We start from the raw sequence: 21,098 nt of genomic DNA, 5'->3' as shown, positions 1-21,098 counted from the left end.
ACAGAAACACTGCTGAATGCCAAACAGCCAACAACCTCATATGCTCATAGATATTCCGGAGAATTTTCCAATTCTCCCCCACTTATAGCACTGACTATCAATTACCGATTGTTATCACCGACCTCCCTCAACCACCCTACACAACACAATCACTTGCATGCGAACAGATTCCCACTAGCACTAGCAACCTTCACAAAATCCCATATCAACACTGATCATCCCGGCTCGAAGAAACTCAATCTTCAACTAACCACTCCTCAGACTGCAGATGTTACCCGACATTCAGACCAAATGCCAGATTTCCACTAATAACCCTCATGAATGATGACCAACGAAATTCCCAAAACTAACCCTGTAACCATACCGAACCCTTAAAGACCAACGAGGACCAAACCAAAAACCACACAACGAGAATAGCAGACAAACAATACTCCACAATAATCACAAGATAACAAGATATCAAGAAAGGAACATACCCACAGCTGCATCCGACACTGCTCTGACCTCCTCTGCTATAAGCTAAAAAGCACGACCCTGAGCCCTTGGGGGCTCCGCTCCACCCTGACCTCCGCCCGTGGTACTCAAAGTGGCCGGTGCTGGAGCCTGCACCGGTCCTGCAACAAGTTGTGGACAGTTGACCCTCAAGTACCCAATCTGATGATAATGATAACAAATCCTCAAATCCCCAACCGGCGCTAACTGTCGACAATCCCTCGCATAGTGCCCCTCCTTCCCGCACTTGCGGCGTGCACCACCGGACCTTCAAACTCCGGTGTGACCCCTCCCACACTTCCCACAAGTGTGGTTGCTCTGATCTCCCACCCTAGAATCAACGGTCTTTGACCATTTCGGCGCCAGCTGCGACTGCACCGGAGCCTGCCTCAGCTCACGCAACTGCAACTCAATCTCTAACTCACGCCGCCTGGCGGCCTCCTGCAACTCCAACAAGGTCTCGCACCTCTGCGTAGACACAAACTGTCTGATATCCCTCTTGAGCATACTCAGATATCGGGACATCTGAGCCTACAACACAGACTCGCCGAGTCTAAGGCTATCTTCAACCTACTCGCCGAGTTGTTCTTCCAACTCGCCGAGTTCCAGTCCATCTTCAAGCAACTTGCCGAGTACACCTTTGTGACTCACCGAGTGCCTCTAGATCTCATCCCATACAGAAGCCTTCCAGGCCATGCAATTGATCCAAAACGTAGATCTACCCTCCTACAACCCATCCATAACGTAAAGTGGCAAACTTTACGTGAATCCAAAGAGATCTAGGCATTATTCACTCTAGGGCTAGGGTTTGGGACAAGATGACTTCACCAAATACTCAAGAACAAGGACTTTAATGCACTCTAGACCTTCTCCATTCCAGATCTGAGGAAGCAACCTCAGATCTATCCTTCAAACTCAAGATACCACAAGCTAAACCTCCTGCACATCCCAAAAATGATGAATCTAGATGAATAGCAGCCCAAGAACGAGATAATACATCAAAAGGCAGCCCCGACATCAATGGAATCTGAATCTAAGCAAAGCCCCTTGCTCCAAGCCTCCTAACTCTCCAAGATCTTTCTCCAAATCTCTTCTCCAAGGCTCAATTGCACTCAAATCCTTCCCAATCGCATTCTAGGGTTTTATGGACTTCAAGGGAAGGTAAGAAGGCTGGGGAGAGGGTATAATGTCCTTTATATAGGGCTCATCCTCCGAAATTAGGGTTTTCTCCACTTAGCACCAACTCACCGAGTCTAGCCGCCGACTCGCCGAGTTGGCCACTTAACACGCGATGAAAGTCGGGACCCTACTCGCCGAGTCCACTCGTGGACTCGCCGAGTTGCCCTTTCCCAATTACACTTTTAGCCCTTCAACTTTACTCTTGATATTCCGGGATGTTACAATAGTTCTAATCCCAAATAGTCAAATTGGAAGCTTATTGGCCCATTAGGCCAAATAAGGAAATCCTAGTCCATGATGGACCTAAACGGGGATTTCTAGGGTTTCCTATTCTTTGTTGACTATTTGAAGTGTTTGTATAGAGTGTTAGATGAAATTTTGTTGTCATTGAATAAGCATCATACATGCTTTCAAGTTTTAATGACCATGTTATCATTGTTCAGTGTTTACAACGCATCAAAATTCCTAGTTGTGACATCATCCCCTCGTTAGAGGGAATTTCGTCCCGAAATTCTTTTTGAAGCTAGATTTGTGAGTGCGAGAATAGGTGAGGGTACTTATGCTTCATCTGATCTTCGTGTACCCATGTGAATTCTAGTCTACGCTTCGCGTTCCACCGAACTTTCACAATTGGAATGCGACTTTGCTTAGTACACTTCACCTCCCTGTCCATGATTTCGACTGGTTCTTCGACGAACAGGAGATTCTCGTTGATTTCGATTTCTTCAAGTGGGATGACGAGAGTTTCGTCGGATAAACACTTTTTCAAATTAGAAACATGGAACACGGGGTGTACACTGCTGAGCTCGGCGGGTAGCTGCAGTCTATAAGCCACTGGACCGATTCGGGCAAGAATCTCGAAGGGTCCAATGTGTCGTAGGTTTTGGTTTTCCCCGTTTCCCAAAACAAATCACTCCTTTCCAGGGAGAGACTTTTAACAACACCCGATCCCCGACTTGAAATTCCAAGGGCTTTCGCCGTTTATCAACGTAGCTCTTCTGTCGGTCTCGTGATGCTTTTAGTGTAGCTCTGATTTGAATTATCTTCTCTGTTGTTTCACGTATGATCTCTGGGCTCGTTAATTCCTTGCTCGATGTCTGTCTTCCTGCTAGCTGAGTATCACCTACCTCAGCCCAACACAACGGTGATCTGCATTTATGCTCATATAGTGCTTTGAAAGGAGCAACTTTGATGCTTGAGTGATAACTGTTGTTGTATGAGAATTCGATTAAAGGCAAGTGTGTATCCCATGATTTTCCAAACTCTATCACACATGCGCGAAGCATGTCTTCAAGGGTTTGAATGGTTCGCTCACTTTGACCATCCGTTTGTGTGTGATAAGTAGTTCTCATGTCTAGATGTATTCCCATAGCCTTTTGAAGTGATTGCCAAAAACGTGAAGTGAATCTACTATCTCGGTCGGAGATGATAGATATTGGCACTCCATGAAGTCTCACCACTTCTTTGATGTATATCCTGGTCAAGCTTTCCATCTTGTCGGATTCTTTTTTTAGCAAGAAATGGGCGGATTTCGTCAATCTGTCGACTATTACCCATATGGTATCTAATCCATCTGTTGACTTGGGTAATTTGGTCACAAAATCCATAGTAATCCTTTCCCACTTCCATTCGGGAATTACTGGTTGTTGTAGTAATCTCGAGGGATTCTGGTATTCCACATTCACTTTAGTGCAAGTAAGGCATTTGCTAACATAGGTGGCAATCTCTGCCTTCATGTAGGGCCACCAATAATGTTGCTTGATATCCAAGTGCATTTTATCTGAACCTGGATGGATGGAGTATTGTGTCTTGTAGGCTTCATTCATGACTACTTCCCTGAATCCTCCGAGCTTAGGGATCCAAATGTGGTTCATGAAGTAATAGGCTCCATCCTCCTTAACTTCGAAATTCTTTTCCATTCCACGTAACGCTTCTCTTGTTCTTATTTCCATTTTCAGAGCATCAAACTGGGCCGCTTTGATTTGTGAGGTCAGGTGGGATTGAATGGTTATGGAGAGAGTTTTCACATGACGATTTGAGTATTCTTTCCTACTCAAGGCATCACCTACCACGTTAGCCTTTCCCGGGTGATACTTGATTTCGCACTCATAATCGTTTAGCAGTTCAACCCATCTTCGTTGTCTCATGTTCAACTCTTTTTGACTTAAAATGTGTTGGAGACTCTTGTGGTCAGTGAAAATGGTGCACTTTGTACCATAAAGGTACTGCCTCCAAATCTTCAAGAGCGAAGACCACAACTCCTAGTTCGAGATCATGGGTGGTATAATTCACCTCATGTGTCTTTAGTTGGTGGGACGCATAAGCTATCACCTTCCTGCACTACACAAGTACGCAACCTAAACCCTGATTCGACGCATCGCAGTAAACTACGAAGTCCTCCATTCCCTCCGGTAATGATAGTACCGGTGTGCTACAGAGTACTTGCTTCAGAGTTCGGAATGCAACTTCTTGCTTATTTGTCCATTCAAAGGGTACGCCCTTTTGTGTAAGCATGGTAAGCAGCTTGGCTGTTTTAGAGAAGTTCTGGATGAACCTCCTATAATAGCCTACGAGCCCTAAAAATTGATGAATTTATGTGGGTGTCGTTGGGATCGCCCATCCTTCAATGGCTTTGACCTTAGAAGGATCCACATGTATGTTGGATTAATGTCTAAGTCCATAACTATAATTGGTAAGACTTGACCCGACCCAGCATGGTCCATTTGGGTTGCATGGCATCATGCATTTGGATAGACTAAATGAGTGAAATAAGACACTTATGGTTATTAATATATTATAAGTTCTAGTATATTAATAATAAGAATAATAAGATTATTTAATTAGTATTGATCAAGAATTAATCTAGGATTAATTAAGTGATCAAAAGAAGACTAATTAAATATATGGGTTGATTGTGTAAATCATCCATACTTGTATAGTGGGCTAATGCTCCATGGATAATCAAGTTGGGCTAAAACCCATAGGATGGTCCATGGATGCTCCATGATGTATTTGAACCCATGGATCCAAGGAAATGGAAAGCCATGACAATTAAGGGTTTACCCTAATTGTAACACTATATAAAGATCACATTCTTGGGAAAAATCGGTCACTAGTGAGAGTAAGAAACGGCTAGCCGATTTTCATGAAGTGTAGAATTCTCTCAAGTTAATCCATTTGTATTTGGTGTTGTGTGAACCATTTGAGGTGTCACACTTGGGGCACTAGGCACTCAAGCTTCATGAAGACTTTCTACATCAAAGAGGTATGTATTCTATCTTGCTATAGTCATTGTTTTGTATGCTAGATTAGGATAATACCTTGGATGTTCTTATTTGCATGTATAATAGAGAAAACATAGATCCAAGGTATTTAGGGTTGCATGTACACTTAGGAGTGTTAGAATGCTCAAAACCCAACAGAACAGTGGTATCAGAGCCTAGGCTTGTTTTCTTGTTATACCTGCAATAGAAGCTGAAAAAACGAATTTGTTGTTGTCTGATCATCAGACTCGGCGAGTCCATCAGGAGACTCGGTGAGTCCATGCCTAAAATGTGATCAATTCGATCCAACTTGACGAGTTGGTTCATGCACTCGACGAGTTGGACCCCAGATAGCATATTTTCAAGTTTTTTGGCTAGAAACGGACTAGGAACATTACCCTAAGTTGTTTTTGAACTTATAAACTTGTTTTTTGATGTGGTAATGTTCATGCTAATCCATTTTCAAAGATAATTGTCAATAGATTCATGTTTTGTATTAGTTTAAGGTTTATACTAATTACATGAAAAAGTTTGATTTGAATTATCTTATTCTTATGAGTTGCTTAGATTAATAGAAAAGTTAATTGATTATGTGTTTTCAATCCAAATTAATCTAAGAGTTGATTCTAAAATGTGTTTTTGTAACTTGTCCTCAAGTTATATGAAAAGTCACATTTAAGTTTCATAAAACTCATAAAAGTTGGCAATGGTTACAAAAGATGAAGAGTCTTGTTCTTAAGTTATGGAGGTTCAAGAGTCACTTCATTAAGTAATAAAATATGTAACCATAATTAAATCCATAAGTTATAAAATAAAGAAAAGTTACATTCTTTAATAGTTTAAAGTCTTCCATAACTTGTCCTCAAGTTATGGAACTTGAAGAGTTTTTAAATTAAAACTACTTTAAACACATAAGTTATGGAATTAATTAGTTTTGAATAGTTTCAAAACTTGCCCTCAAGTTTTGGAATTTCTAAAGTTTTCTCTTATGAATACTTTAATTCCAAGTTAGCCCTTAGAATTTTAAAAGTTAAAAATTTAACCCTTATACTTTATAATATTATAAGTTAATAATATATATATATATATATATATATATATATATATATATATATATATATATATATATATATATATATGTATAAGAGTAAAGTCAGTCTTACCGCTAGTACGCCTCATTCACGAAGCCGGTCTATAAGGTGGGTATAAGGTTATTGCCTATAAAATGGCAACTTAGTGGGTGTCCACTCTCACCCACCGCTTGCTTGACCAGTGGAGGGTCGTTAGCCGAACGGGTTTGACAGGACTATAATTCTCCCTTCATTAAAAGTATTAATGATAAATACTAAGTAACTAAACTCTTATAAATACCCAATCTTAGTTACTTAGGAAAAAGTGAATAAGTGCTAATCCATGAAATTACACTTTGCACTTTGTTTAAGTCGGTTTGTGGAGCGTGTGTGGTTAACCGGCACACTAACTCGTATTTATCAAGGCAGGCAAAGGGTAACTTAATGTTTATCATAGTATCGATGGAGCGTGTGTGGTTAACCGACACATCGATTAAGGGGTAAACACTTAAGGGTACCAAGTAATTTGCATGGTTACTTCACACCTTGTTTTGTGATCCTCGGCATCCCAGTCAAAAAACCTGAAGGGCACACTCGAGATTGAAACATGCCTTTGAAAAGTTCAATGAATCTCAAAGATCTAGGAGTTTCAAAACCAATTAAAACCTAATAATACATTTCGTTTATCTTGGTGGAAATTGGTGAATCGTTATTCACCTACCTTCAAATATTTTATAGCTTGGATTACGGCATACCTCTTCTAAGTTATAAAATAGTTTGTTGGGTCCTAGCCTTAATATTTCATATTGGGTGTCATATTAAGGACTTTAAATCAACTATCTTGAATATCTCCCAAAAGATGTCTGGTTTAGACACTTATGATCTTCCCAAATCTCTTAAAACAAGGTTTCCTAATGAAGATGATGTCCCATGGATATCATACTTCTTTCTCCTCCTCCAATTATTCTCCTTAACCCACAAGTTCTTGGAAAAAAAGTTTAAGGTCACTCAAGCCCTATTGGCAAGGCAAGGTCTAGGTGTGGTCACATCTTGGAGATGTAGTCACATATTGACAAGCCGGGAGAGTTGGGTGTCAAAGTCTTGAGAAAGTTGGTGGTTCAACCACTTTCTAAGTCACATAGTGAGTTCTTTTGGAATACCTATGAAACAGACTATGACAAGACCCTTAATGATCTTATCTATTTGTTAAGATCAACTTCCTTAAAACTTGATGGACATTGACAATAGTGACACAGGAAATCCAGGAAAGCATTCTCTTCCCAATGGAAAGGGATCGGCCATAGTCAACTCGGTTGACCAAATGGTAAAGAGAAAAGCTAAGTCTATGATATTCCCGTGTACCATTATCAAAAGGTCCATATGTTTATATTGCCAAAGGAAAGGGTCATTAGTAGCGAAGCTGCCAGATTTACCTAAAGATGTTAAAGTCAATAAGTTTGACTCTACTCCAGGTAAAGTCCACTATCTAACTCTATTAAGTTTCTATTCTGAAATTCTTGATCCATGATGTGACTGGGTGACATGGTGATGTTTTAAGAATCAAAGAAAAAGTGAAGAAACTTAAGAGAAAGAATATGCTGAATCTGATCGCATAGATGGATTTCTATCGCGTAGTTTGAAGATTGGATTCTTGAGCTACTTCTTAGGAGTTATGAGATATTGATTAGGAATAGATAACAACAAGTTTTCATATGGACTGTAAGGATAAGTTTTTCCGCAAACTTTTAAAATAAAAGAATATTTTTGATTTTATTTATTTTAAAATATCCTTACAATGGCATTTGAGGAAAAATTGTTGCTTATATGATTCTATTAATAGCAAGAGTGGAAATATGAAATTGATTCTTTCATTTGTGGTAATGTCTAAATTTGCCAAATAAGGAAAGATTCTCATCACCCAAGTTTCAATTGGACCGGGACTTGGAATCATGCAAGGTGTATAACATGATGAATGAGAACTTTCAAGTATTGGAAAATTAAGACTAATTACTTGTTCACATGGATGTGTGAGTCAAGTGAAGGACTAAGGGATCGAGTACACATTCTTGTGCACTGGTCAAGTCCACCACAAAAAGATTGATTAAACTATTCGTCATAGTTTACAAAAGATCAGTAAATATGATTATACTTACAAGCTTAAGTGTAACTCTGAGACATTGGAAAATGGTTCCAATGTATGACAGAGCGAATAAGAAGAATCAAATTAGGCAGAAGGATAAAAGTTTCTCAAATCTGAAAAGATGGGAGAGTACTTTAGTATCAGTTTTTGTGATCATCTTAATGATTAAGAAACCATATCAAAATTAGTTCTCTAAGGAAATCTTAGTGCATTCTTATGACTAAGAAGAGGAACTTGAATTGTTGAAATGGTTAAATCAAGAAGATGAGTCATGCTTCGTTCCAATACAAGTCTTAGAGTCATACTCCAAGATTGTCATTTGAGTGACATGTCTTAAAGAAGGCTTAAAAACACTTGTCAAATGTAAGAGTAAAAGTTTCTACTCTTGTACATTTGAAATTGGTAAGTTGTGATGTTTTGGATAAAACAAAGACCAACTAAGGCCAATTGTGTGAAGTGTTTGTCTTGATTAGAATCCGCACTATCACTTGGATGTTTGACAAGGGAGTCTTATAGGTCAAGAGGATAGTGGGAGTCTTAAAGGTCTTGAAAGTCTCAAGAACTAATCAAGAATAGAACCTGAAGTTCTTCACTAGCACACGACTTGAGGTTTATAACCTATCGTGTTGACATATTCTATGCCCATTCCAGTTAAAGTTGGCTTTGCATATGAGTTCTTAGAATTTTCAATTTGTTGCACAACAACTTGGAAGCAATGGCAGGCCCTTGAGCTGCTAGGTGGCAAGAAATTAAGATTGAGTTCAATCCATATGGTTTTGGATTTGTCATTGTCTTTGTCTTGTGATTATGGTTTTGACAAATTCATATGGGTAGGATCTCATACACCATTTAAATCTAAGTGTCATAAGGTTTCTCTCTGATTCATGAAAATGATGGTGAGGAAACACTTTCACTAAGTAGATTTTAGCTAGATAGAAACTGTGACATTTGCATTCTCAAAATCGTTAGTGGAGCGTGTGTGGTTTACCGGCACACTAACCTGGACTTATGAGAAGTGGCAAAAAGGTCTAACCATTATGATTACGGCATCCCTCCTCATAATTGTTTAGATACACAAGTGTGCTATCTAAGGGAAGGTGTATGATTTTGATAAAGTCTTATCAAAACAATATAGTATCAGAAATCTGAACTTTGGTAAGAAAGTCAGCTGATTTCTAAGTACATGTCAAAGCTAGTGGGAGCATAAGTGTTATGCTAATAATCATCATGTTAGTAGGAGCATGATAATTATGATAAGTATTGCAAGTTAGCAATGTTAATTATAGAAAACAAAAGGTTTCAATTGGGAAAAGTTGTTTTGCTATAATTAAGGGAGAGGAAATTATACTTCATCTCAAATCTATAAGCTTAGATCGTGAGGTTTTAATCATTTAGTCAAGGATATATATGAATTTCATGTTGGAATGGCTCAACATAAGGAAATTTTGTATATGGGTCCATTATTTGCGTTCTAAAATTCGATTATGATTACGGCATCCCTTTTCATAATCTGAAGTATGAGAACTTGGCAAATAGAAATAGAAATGTTGTAGCAAAAGACCGGTTTAGTCTTTATGTGAGACATCATGAATCGTGTCCCATATGCTTCGGATATAGGATCGATTACATGTGCTATATTCACCCTATCTAAAATTTTCCAAATGCCTGGGGCATTAAGAAGGGAAAAGGTTTAGAACTGGATATGACTAAAAGGATTAAACAATTGTCGAGGACAATCTATGGTTTACCAAAGATTGGTTGCTCAAGGACAGTTGGAAGTATAGTGATAATTCTGGAAGGACCATATTGACATAGTCTGTAAGGAGGCAACTCTTGTTCAGAAGTGATAGTCAAAATGGAATCTGGAAATGTTTCAAAGTTAGAAATTATTTAATCTGTGTAAGATTAGGAAACTTAATGCAAGAAGGATGGTTTAAAGGAGTTGATCTCCTTTGGAATGCTCTGTAATGTTTGTTGTCAAGTCTTTATGACCGTGTGCATAATCATTACAAGAGGATCAATGCATATAAGTTTAGAATCTAACAGATTTCAGTAAATGGCATGAATTTGGTATTCTTGCATTTGCAGTAAGGATTTGGGAGTGTGAAAAGAGAATCATTGAAGTTATGTTCCATTGATCTAGTTCACAAAGTAAAGATCATAGACAAACATAGTATGCATACTTGGTGTATGGCATGACTAGTGTTTAAGAAAACATAGTGTACATGCTTGGAGCATGGGACAACTATTGTTTTAAATTCAAGAATAAAGTTGATAGCTGAAACAATATACAATGAATAATGTGTAATCATATGGTGATAAACAAAAGGTGTTTTATTTATGTTCATAGGTTTTGATACCATATTGGATTCAATTATTATTGTGTTTCACTTTGCATGTTTTGACTTCCCGAATAAACTGAGTTATTCTTCCGGAATGACTAAGTTATTCAAACCATCCACAGTCGGTCATATGTTGGAAGTAGATATGAATTAAGACTGTCATGGGTTGGCTTGTAGAGGTCTAAGGTGTTGGACAAAGGGCTACAACACTTATGAGCGCTCATAAGTTCTGAGTATTGGATTCAACCCGCGCTCATTGGAATCAATTCATGGATTTTATCACGAGTGATCATGAGACGATAATATCTTATATTCTTCAAACCTAGAGATATGAGTTGTTACTATGAGTTGATAGTACATTGATTGCACGAAAACGCATTTGGTAACTCGGTGCTATAAAATGTGCCTTTGTGTATGATTCAAAAAGTAGTAGAACAAGCCATATGAGTCGAAGTTTATCCGTTCCTTTTACCTTCAGGATAAAAGCGATATCTATGGGCCCCTCGATGATTTGATGATGACAAATGGAAGTGCTCGGCCGGGCCAGGACTGATTTGATTTGTTCAATTAGTCAGTCGTCATAAATCGGAAATCGGGAAACAACAAATGGACAGAGAGAATGATTATAATCCATGTCTCAGTCCATATGATATCTAGAATGGAGGAATATATGATCCCTTATCTAATGGACAAGTCATTGACAAAGGTCAGAGTTCATCGACAAGGTTAGAGTTCGACAGAAGGTTTTGAGTGCTACGATTGCCAGTTGGTTCCTGAAGTCATACGCAATAATAGTTTTAGACTTATCTAAGTGGGAGACTGTTGGATTAATGTCTAAGTCCATAACTATAATTGGTAAGACTTGACCCGACCCGGCATGGTCCATTTGGGTTGCATGGCATCATGCATTTGGATAGACTAAATGAGAGAAATAAGACACTTATGGTTATTAATATATTATAAGTTCTAGTATATTAATAATAAGAATAATAAGATTATTTAATTAGTATTGATCAAGAATTAATCTAGGATTAATTAAGTGATCAAAAGAAGACTAATTAAATATATGGGTTGATTGTGTAAATCATCCATACTTGTATAGTGGGCTAATGCTCCATGGATAATCAAGTTGGGCTAAAACCCATAGGATGGTCCATGGATGCTCCATGGTGTATTTGAACCCATGGATCCAAGGAAATGGAAAGCCATGACAATTAAGGGTTTACCCTAATTGTAACACTATATAAAGATCACATTCTTGGGAAAAATCGGTCACTAGTGAGAGTAAGAAACGGCTAGCCGATTTTCATGAAGTGTAGAATTCTCTCAAGTTAATCCATTTGTATTTGGTGTTGTGTGAACCATTTGAGGTGTCACACTTGGGGCACTAGGCACTCAAGCTTCATGAAGACTTTCTACATCAAAGAGGTATGTATTCTATCTTGCTATAGTCATTGTTTTGTATGCTAGATTAGGATTATACCTTGGATGTTCTTATTTGCATGTATAACAAAGAAAACATAGATCCAAGGTATTTAGGGTTGCATGTACACTTAGGAGTGTTAGAATGCTCAAAACCCAACAGAACAATGGTATCAGAGCCTAGGCTTGTTTTCTGATATTAGCTTTGACATGTACTCAGAAATCAGCCGACTTTCTTACCAAAGTTCAGATTTCTGATACTAGATTATTTTGACCGAAGGGCATTACGACAAATTCATAATGTCCATAACGAGTTCGGAAAGCAGTTTTGGGAATATCCTCTTCCCGGACTTTGAGTTGGTGGTATCCGGGTCGCAAATCTATTTAAGAAAAGTAGCTTGCGCCTTGGAGTTGGTCAAATAGATCGTCGATTCGCGGAAGTGGATTGTGATTTTTGATAGTGAGCTTATTTAGTTCCCTGTAGTCAATACACATCCTAAAGGAACCGTATTTCTTCTTAAAAAAGAGAACCGGATCTCCCCAAGGTGAGAAGCTGGGTCGGATAAATCCTTTGTTCAAGTGCTCACTGAGTTGGTTGGACAACTTGCATCTCCGCAGGAGCCAATATATAGGGCGATTTGGCGATGGGTGTAGCTCCTGGCACAAGATCGATTCGGAACTCGACTTATCTTTCTGGGGGTATCCCCGGAAGATCTTCAGGAAAAACGTCTGGGAAATCGCAAGCCACTGGGATGTCTCGAACATTGACCTTGTCTTTGGACTTATCCACTATATGAGCTAGAAACGTCAAATCTTTCTTCTGTATATACTTTTGTGCCTTAATGCACGAGATAAGATGAAGGTTCGTGCCAGGTTTGTCTCCGTACATAATTAGGGTTTTGTGATTTGGAAGGTGAAGGCGAACAACCTTCTCGTGACACATAATTTCAGCATGGTGGGGGCTTAACCAATCCATGCCGATAATCACATCAAAAATCCTAATGGAAACAGGCATTAGGTTTATTTGAAAGACGTGTTGGTTCAAGGTTGGGGTGCATCCGATGTAGATTTCCCCCAGTGGATTCTGTTTTCCCGTTAGCCATTTCCACCGTAAAGGTTTCATTAAGCTTCTGGGGTGTTGTTTTAATAAGTGTTTAGATCTATTACTCACAAAGCTTCGTTTTGCTTCGGTATCAAATAGGATGTGTGCATAAGTGTGGTTTAGGAGGAAGGTACCGGTGACAACAACGGGATCCTGAACCGCTTCTCCCTGACTCATGATTAGCACTCTTCATGTTCCTCCATTCCCAGGGTTGTTGTTGTTGGGGAAGTTTTAACAGAAGTGCCCAGTCCTTCCACATCCATAACAGGTGTGGCTTTGTCCCTCATTGTTTCCACTGTTGTTGGTGTTGTTGTTGTTGTTGTTGTTGTTATTGTTGTTGTTGTTGTTGTTATTGTTGTTGTTGTTGTTGTTGTTGTTGTTGTTGTTGTTGTTGTTGTTGTTGTTGTTGTTGTTGTTGTTGCGGTTGTTGTAATTTTTGTGTTTCCTTGCTGCTGGTTCTGGGAAGGATAGGTTCTGCAATATTTTGTCGTGTGACCCTTTCGATTGCAACTGGTACAATGCATCTCCCTACATTCGCCATGGTGATGGAGATTGCACTTGTTGCATTTTGGGAGATTCCCGGAATACTGCCTAGGGGCACTTGGAGCAGCTGAGACTGGAGCATGTGGTGTGGAGGGAACTTGGGTGGTTACAGCATTGAATGTCACTATTTGTTGTTTCTTGGACGACTCTGAGCCTTGTCGCCCATTTATCTTGTTATTATTTCCTTTCTTGTTGTCACTCTCCTTCTTGCCTTGAGTTTCCCCTGGTTTCTCGCCTTTCTTGTTGTTGTGGTCATACACTTTCTTGGCCAACCTCTTGGCACTATCGAAGGTTTCAGGATTTGCAGCTATCACGTTTCCTTGAATTGGGGAGGTTAATCCCCACATGAATCATTCGATTTTCTTTCCCTCTGAAGTAATCATGCTCGGACACAACAATAACAGTTCACTAAACCTTGATATGTATGCATCAATGTCGGAGTTTCAGACAGTGAGGTTCCACAACTCTTGCTCCATCTTCTGAATTTCACCTCGCGGGCAGTACTCGGTCATCAACATTTCTTTCAATTCTGCCCACGGCATGGAGTTGGCTATGGGGAGAGTCATGGCTTCCACATGTCCGTTCCACCAGGTAAGAACTTGATCAACAAACGTGCATGCGGCAAACTTCACCTTCATCTCCTCGGGGCATTCACATATCTCAAATACCGATTCCACTTTCTCTATCCATCTTTTTAGGGTTATCCATATTAACATATTAAGATACAATCATGAAAACATAACACATAATGGATAACAACATCATAATAGAACACATATATTTTCCACTAATAATATTCGTACTTTGATACATGAAAATTTGCTCGAAAGAGCATACATAAGTGGTGCAAGTTCGACAACATAACGGCTCTACGAGTAGTTTATTAACTTAAACGTAGAGTCGATTATACATAGCATAGATCACATAATCATAATACTAAAGATGGGTATGACTAGTCCTAGCCTTGGTGGGATGTGCCAGGGGGTGGTGCTGAAGAAGTGGATGCTCCCTGAAGGCGGGCCACCTATCGCTCTGTATCTTGCAGTCGGGCCTCCCACCTTACCTGTCTCATATGGAATTCCCGGAGAACTTCTCGTGTCTCTTGCTCCGCCCGTTCAACCCTGGTTCGCATCTGGTAAGGGGGTTGATGACTTCGGACTTCGCGTCCAAATCACTGTCATCGTCATCGCTGGGTTCCTCCTCGAGGACTTCTTCGACTTCCTCTTCTTCCAGGTCCACCGCTGGCTTAGCAAGTCCGCCCTTGACTTCTGCCTCAGGTTCCTCCTCGGACTCCTCCTCGCGGTCTTCTTCGGGTTCCTCCTCCAACCATCCGTTATTTCCCTGATTAGCAAAATACGGATCTTCGGGGTGATGGAAGCCGGCCATACTGTCTGCGAGAGTGTATAAATGTACTATTATTCCTAAGATGTTTTACTTATTATGTAAATTGAGTTGACGTTCTCTTCTTGGAAATCAAAGGGTATGTTTTTTTTTGGTTTACCGACCATCGTGGTTTCCTCAGGGCATATGATAGTTTGTACTTCGGAGGAAATGTAATTGATCAGGCTACATTCACCCCTTAATACCACTATGAACAGTCTCGACTTAACCAAGATGCCAGCATCGTCTTATTTGATTTGGTATTAGGTTATTTTTTTCCTATATCGTACCAGTAGAGGTGTTTTATTGTTGTGTTTTATTTGTTTTGTTTTGTTCAGAGTTGTTTTAGTCCCTCTTTGGTTTATAGTTTCATATCAATGTGTGGTTAGATATGCCAGTTCACTATAAATAGAGCTCTGATACCAACCTGTCACACCCTCGAACCAGACGACGGAAACGTGCGAGGGCTCGCGTGAATTAAATTGAATATCATCACAATGAATATACATGAATCATAACATAAACATCACCATGCATCAATATATTACAACTGACATTGTTCACATCAAGTACATTGTTTAAACATTACATATCCATGACATAAATTGTTTGATAGTTTTCAAAAGCATACCACCATAACGTACTTGGTGTTACTCCTCAACTTACCTGTTACCTGAGAATACAAGTTATTTTGAAAAACGTCAACATATGGAATGTTGGTGAGTTCATAAGCATGGTTGTTGTGAAAATGTTTTGTGTAGTTTTTAAATGCCAGAAAATTCGATATTTTCTGAAAAAGACAATTATTTATACCAAAGTGTGAAGATCCATAGGTTTATGCATGAATGATTTCAAAGTGTGTATAAATGAAAAGTTTTGCATTATAGTTATTGAAAAGTACAAATGAATGGTGCTGATTTCCTCGAAAAACCCGAAGTTTTCCAATCAGAAGATATAATTGTTTCAAATTGTTAAACCGTCACAACGAATGATTATGATTTTTCCCTGATTACTCAGATAGTATTAGATTTGTTTATGTGAGTCGTTATAACCATGCATGATCATGACTAGTTCGTCTGTCTTGGCATTCGAACGAATGTCATAATTGATCTTAAGAATTTGTCACCCTAGACTGGCCGAGTCTAACTATAGTGAACAACTGAGGTGTGGGGGAGTCACCCCCGTATAGATCTATACACCAACTCTTGCTCTCCCTTCAGGAGACTTTGATTATAACTACAGACTTCAGATGACCCATAAAGGTGCCGTCCACTATTACTCACTAAATCTAACATGAATTTGATTACCATTTATTAACGACCTGTATATATGTTTACTGAATTGAAGGTAGGCCTAATAAACGAGGAGAAGAGGATTACGAGGTCCTACTAATCCCACGTATTATTTATGGCTATTGGGTATACGAAGGGCACGTTGGCCCATTTCGCATTTAATTTACTTGGACCTTACTAGCAATGCTAATGGGCCACTAAGGCCCAATAGCACTTAAAAGCCATTAAGGGTCCCTTAAATATGAAATTGGGTCATAAAAGGCCCAATAACATTTATTATTATCCTTTGGGCCCAAAGTCATGTTAATGGGTCACAAAGGCCCAAAAAGCATGATTGGAACTTTCAAGCCCAAAGATTTGAATATTTAATTGTTTTATGTATTGCATAATTGTCAGAAAGATTGATTTTTATATTCGTAACGACACGAGGCCGGTCGGTTACCTATAACGATATTTGGAATTACATGTATATTCGTGTTTCTATTTTCGTAAGTTGTAGTTTGGTGTTTTTGACTCCATATCTTAAAAATAAAAAAATTGACTCAAAAATATTGGTTTGAACCCTTTCAGCCCTTCTTTAGTACAAATGACAATTTTAGTCCTTTATAAAAAAAGACATTTTAAGCCCTTAAACCATTTTCTTGACACTTTTGACCCATAGACTTGTTCAAGTGATATTTTTAGCTCAGAACATATTCTTTGGCAGTTTGAGCCCTTCCAGAAAAGTGTTTTTCGGTTAACGCCGAAACTTTTTGCAACGTTTACAATTTTGGCCCAAAATCCAAAAACTTTACATTTTTGATCCTTGTTTGGAAAAATATCATTTTAATCCCCTGAATTAATTTTGTTTACTCTTTTTCCCCTTGTTTTGAGAATTTTACCATTTCAACCCCTTGAAAAACACCTTTCTCGAAAATTTAGGCCTAAAGGCCGAAAAGCCAAAGATTTAGCCCATTAGGCTAAAATTTACATTTTTAGTCCTTTAAAAATCAAGATTGTTATAAAAACTCATATTTTAACTGATTTCACCTTTTTGATCCTTATAAAACCATATATGACATTTATTTCCCATCTTTTGCTTATTTTTAAAAAATGGTTCATAATTTGGATTTGTGTTTTGCTTTGCTTATTTTGAACTTGTATAATACTTTGGTCTTGATAATAACATGTTTTAAGATGTCATAGAAAATATATTTCCTAATGATGGTTAAGGATCTTGGCTAGATCATGATTTTTCACACATATTTATCAAATAAATTCAAGAAATCACACATATCATACAAAAACACATAGATCTACACATTTTACTTGTATTCTCCCCCATAAATCATGTAAAAACCGAAAATAGAGGGGTATGAACTCACCTTTTCTTGTGGATCTCGTTAAGAAAGGAAAGAAAATGGTGAGATTTTTCGGCCTAGCAAGCTTCTTGGGATATCTTTGGCTTAGACGTGTTCTAAGAAGCAAGATCACGAATTTTGCATGAGTTAAGGGAGATTTTTGAGGTAATCAAGAAGTTAAAGCATGGATCAAGCAACAACTTACCAAGGATTAGTGATATTAAGAAAATATATTCTTGTAGCCCCTTATGATTCTCGAAATTTTAGAGGAAAAGTGAAGGAGTTCTAGAGAGAGTTTTGAAGAAACTTTGAAATGGTGATGGGGTGTGTGTGTGTGTTTTGGCCGAATTAAGAGGAGGAGAGGGGAGAAGAGATAAAATAAGTTGACATGCATAGAAGTATGGGATTTGTGCATGGGTTTCCAATGGACAAATATGAGGTGGCACATAAAAGTCAACTCTTTTCCCCCCATCTTTTGTAGTTGGGCCGAGAGAGAGAGAAGAAGAAGAAAGAAAGAATTTAGGCCTTTTTGTGCTTAAATCCATATTATGGCCCATTTTGATGATTTTTCGGCCCAATAGGTCTTTGGAGATGGTTCACGGCCCAAAATAAATTAAAGTATGAGTCTCATGGCCCATTTGGGCTAGTTAGATTTGTTATGGCCCAATAAGGCCCATTAGAGATAAACTAGTCCATTTTAGATCCATTATGGTCCAAAATGTTAAGTTTCATGAATATGGGTCCAATAAGGGCCCATTTAAGAGTTCTAAGCCCAAAATAGTCAAATTGGAAGCTTATTGGCCCATTAGGACCAATAAAGAAATCCTAGTCCATGATGGACCTAAACTAGGATTTCTAGGGTTTCCAATTCTTAGTTGACTATTTGAAGTGTTTGTATTGAGTGTTTGATGAAATTTTGTTGTCAATGAATAAGCATCATACATGCTTTCAAATTTTAATCACCAAGTTATCATTGTTCAATGTTTACAAAGCATCAAAATTCCTAGTTGTGACATTATCACACGTTTATTCATATATGAATAAGACAATATTTTATTCAAATTTACATATTCATATGTAAAGACATGATCATCATCAAAATTAAAAACGGCATAAGAATTCAATAAGTGATACCTTCAAAAATAAGTTCTCAACATCTTCTTCTTCACTCTAACAAATCAAAGAATACAAATCACCATCAATAACACTCGAATTTGACATAAAAACCAATTGAACTGTCATAATTAACAAAAACAAGCATAATATCGATGAAAATCATGATGAAATAAAATGGAAACCGAACGTCAAAAAAATTAAAAAAAATATTAATTATGAGACCTGATTAATTTCAAATCTGTCTCACTTTATAGCATACAAACGATTTGATTGCAAATTAATTAGCTCCAATCGGATATTGCAATTGCAATAAAGATCATATGAAAACCTGATCAATATCGAATCTTTCGCACTTCAGAGAGTAAAAACGATCTCATTGAAAGTTAAATCAACTCCTATTAGATGATGCAATTGCAATAGAGGTCTCAAATTCACAACAAATATCCAATTAAACAATTGCAATACAAATGTGAAACTCCACGATAAATGCATAAAATGACGCAAGTTGAACGAATACGTGTAATTGCTAAGGATTTATTAAAAGAAAGAAGCTTGATAATGAATATATCTCATTCAAACGTGATAAAGATTAGCGAATTCCGATTGAAAATAAAGAAAGAATAATCAGTTTGATATTCAATATCTGATGTAATCGGAAACTAAATATAAACAAGAAAGAAGTAGATCTAAAAAGTGGTTAATTTACATAGATATCGTTAATAAAAAATGATTTGCATATTTTTAAGGTTTACATGTTATATAAATGACTGGCTCGAAATAATTTCTTCATTCTTAATCTTTTTTATTTTCTCAATTGAACCTACATCTCTATATATATATATATATATATATATATATATATATATATATATATATACACACACACAAAGATAGAGAGAGAGAGAGAGGATAGTTCTTGTAAAAACACCCATTATTGTGAGAGTATGAGGACATTTTACAACCATAAGATTATTTAAATAGATGGTTAGGATAAATAACTATTTTCTATTTAAATAAAAAGAAAAAAAAAGTTTAAAAATCTCACAAATTAACTCATCATGGATTTGGGAGGGCATATGGGTAAAAAACATGGGAAAGTAATTTAGGAAAAGGGGTTTATGTTCATAACTTACGCCGGTGAATCCGTCTTCCAAATTCGTACGCATCTTCCAATTTTGGCTGAAGATATTATCCGATTTCAACGTTGAATGAGATTCGATTAAAGTTGATTCGGTAGATGAGTATAAAAATCGTTGATTTTTCAACATAGCACATAATGAAGACTCTTCGGTTAGACTAAAAAATGAAGGGCAACAAGATCAGCAACACCTTTGATGAAGGCATTAACCTTGATGATGACGATTTCGTGAACATTCATTCAGGTATTGCTCATTGATGTTCAAAAACAACTTTAAATTAGTTTTTGTGGTGAAGATGACGACTATTTGGTTTGTTTTTTAAATACAAATATTATATTGATAATAGAGTTGAAAATGTAGATGTTTGAAGTTTAAGTTAGATTCCTTGTTTAAGACGATGAGAAATATATTGCAATTTTTTATGTTGTTTATTTATTTTAGGGTTTTGTTGATGTCGACGAATGTTATCCTTGTGTGTTTCAAGTTATTTTTGGTTTTAATATTTTGATATTATAATCGTAATGCAGTTAAGAATGTAGGTGTGGTTGTATCATGGAATCTATATAGAAGAATGTTTTGTTCTTCAAGGGTTTGATATAGTGAATACTAGTTATTCTAATTTTTTTTTTATGATTTTTGTTTGTAAAATTTTGGACGAGGCTCTAGTGTGTTGGTCCTTAGTAGGGAACCATTAGCAAAAAACAAGGTCAAATGCCATATTGAAAAAGTTACTTCTTCTATAAGTGATATTGTGTTACTTTTGTATGTGTTTGACTACGTGATGTTGATTGGGTTATTATATGTGGAATATTATATGATTAGTCACGTGCATTCAGTATTGGACACTTTATGTAATACTTCAACACAGAATGTATAGTAGTACTAAAGTGTTTTGTATTGAATATTAGTTATGTCTGATAGAATGCAATGCTTGCACATTTATTCAATATTGAAAACTGTCACCCCCAAACCGGAACGACAGAAACGTTTGGGGGCGGATGACTTCATGTGGTAACGTAACAAATGAATACATAGTGAAGAAAGCAATACAACCATCATATATATAATTGAAAGTTTACATTGTTAAAAGGTACATGTTCAAAACCAATTACAATATGATACCAAAATATGAATTTAAACTGGCGCCGCAACGTCTCTTCTTCAAAAACTGTTTGTTACCTGTAATTACTGAATCCCTGGGACATACAAGTAGTTTTGAAAGAGTAGATCAGCATTTAAGCTGGTGAGTTTCATAAGTATTAAATGACAATGTTTGTA

Source organism: Lactuca sativa, chromosome 6 (genome assembly GCF_002870075.4).
Source record: "Lactuca sativa cultivar Salinas chromosome 6, Lsat_Salinas_v11, whole genome shotgun sequence".
NCBI lineage: Eukaryota > Viridiplantae > Streptophyta > Magnoliopsida > Asterales > Asteraceae > Lactuca > Lactuca sativa.
This window is presented reverse-complemented; position numbering follows the sequence as displayed.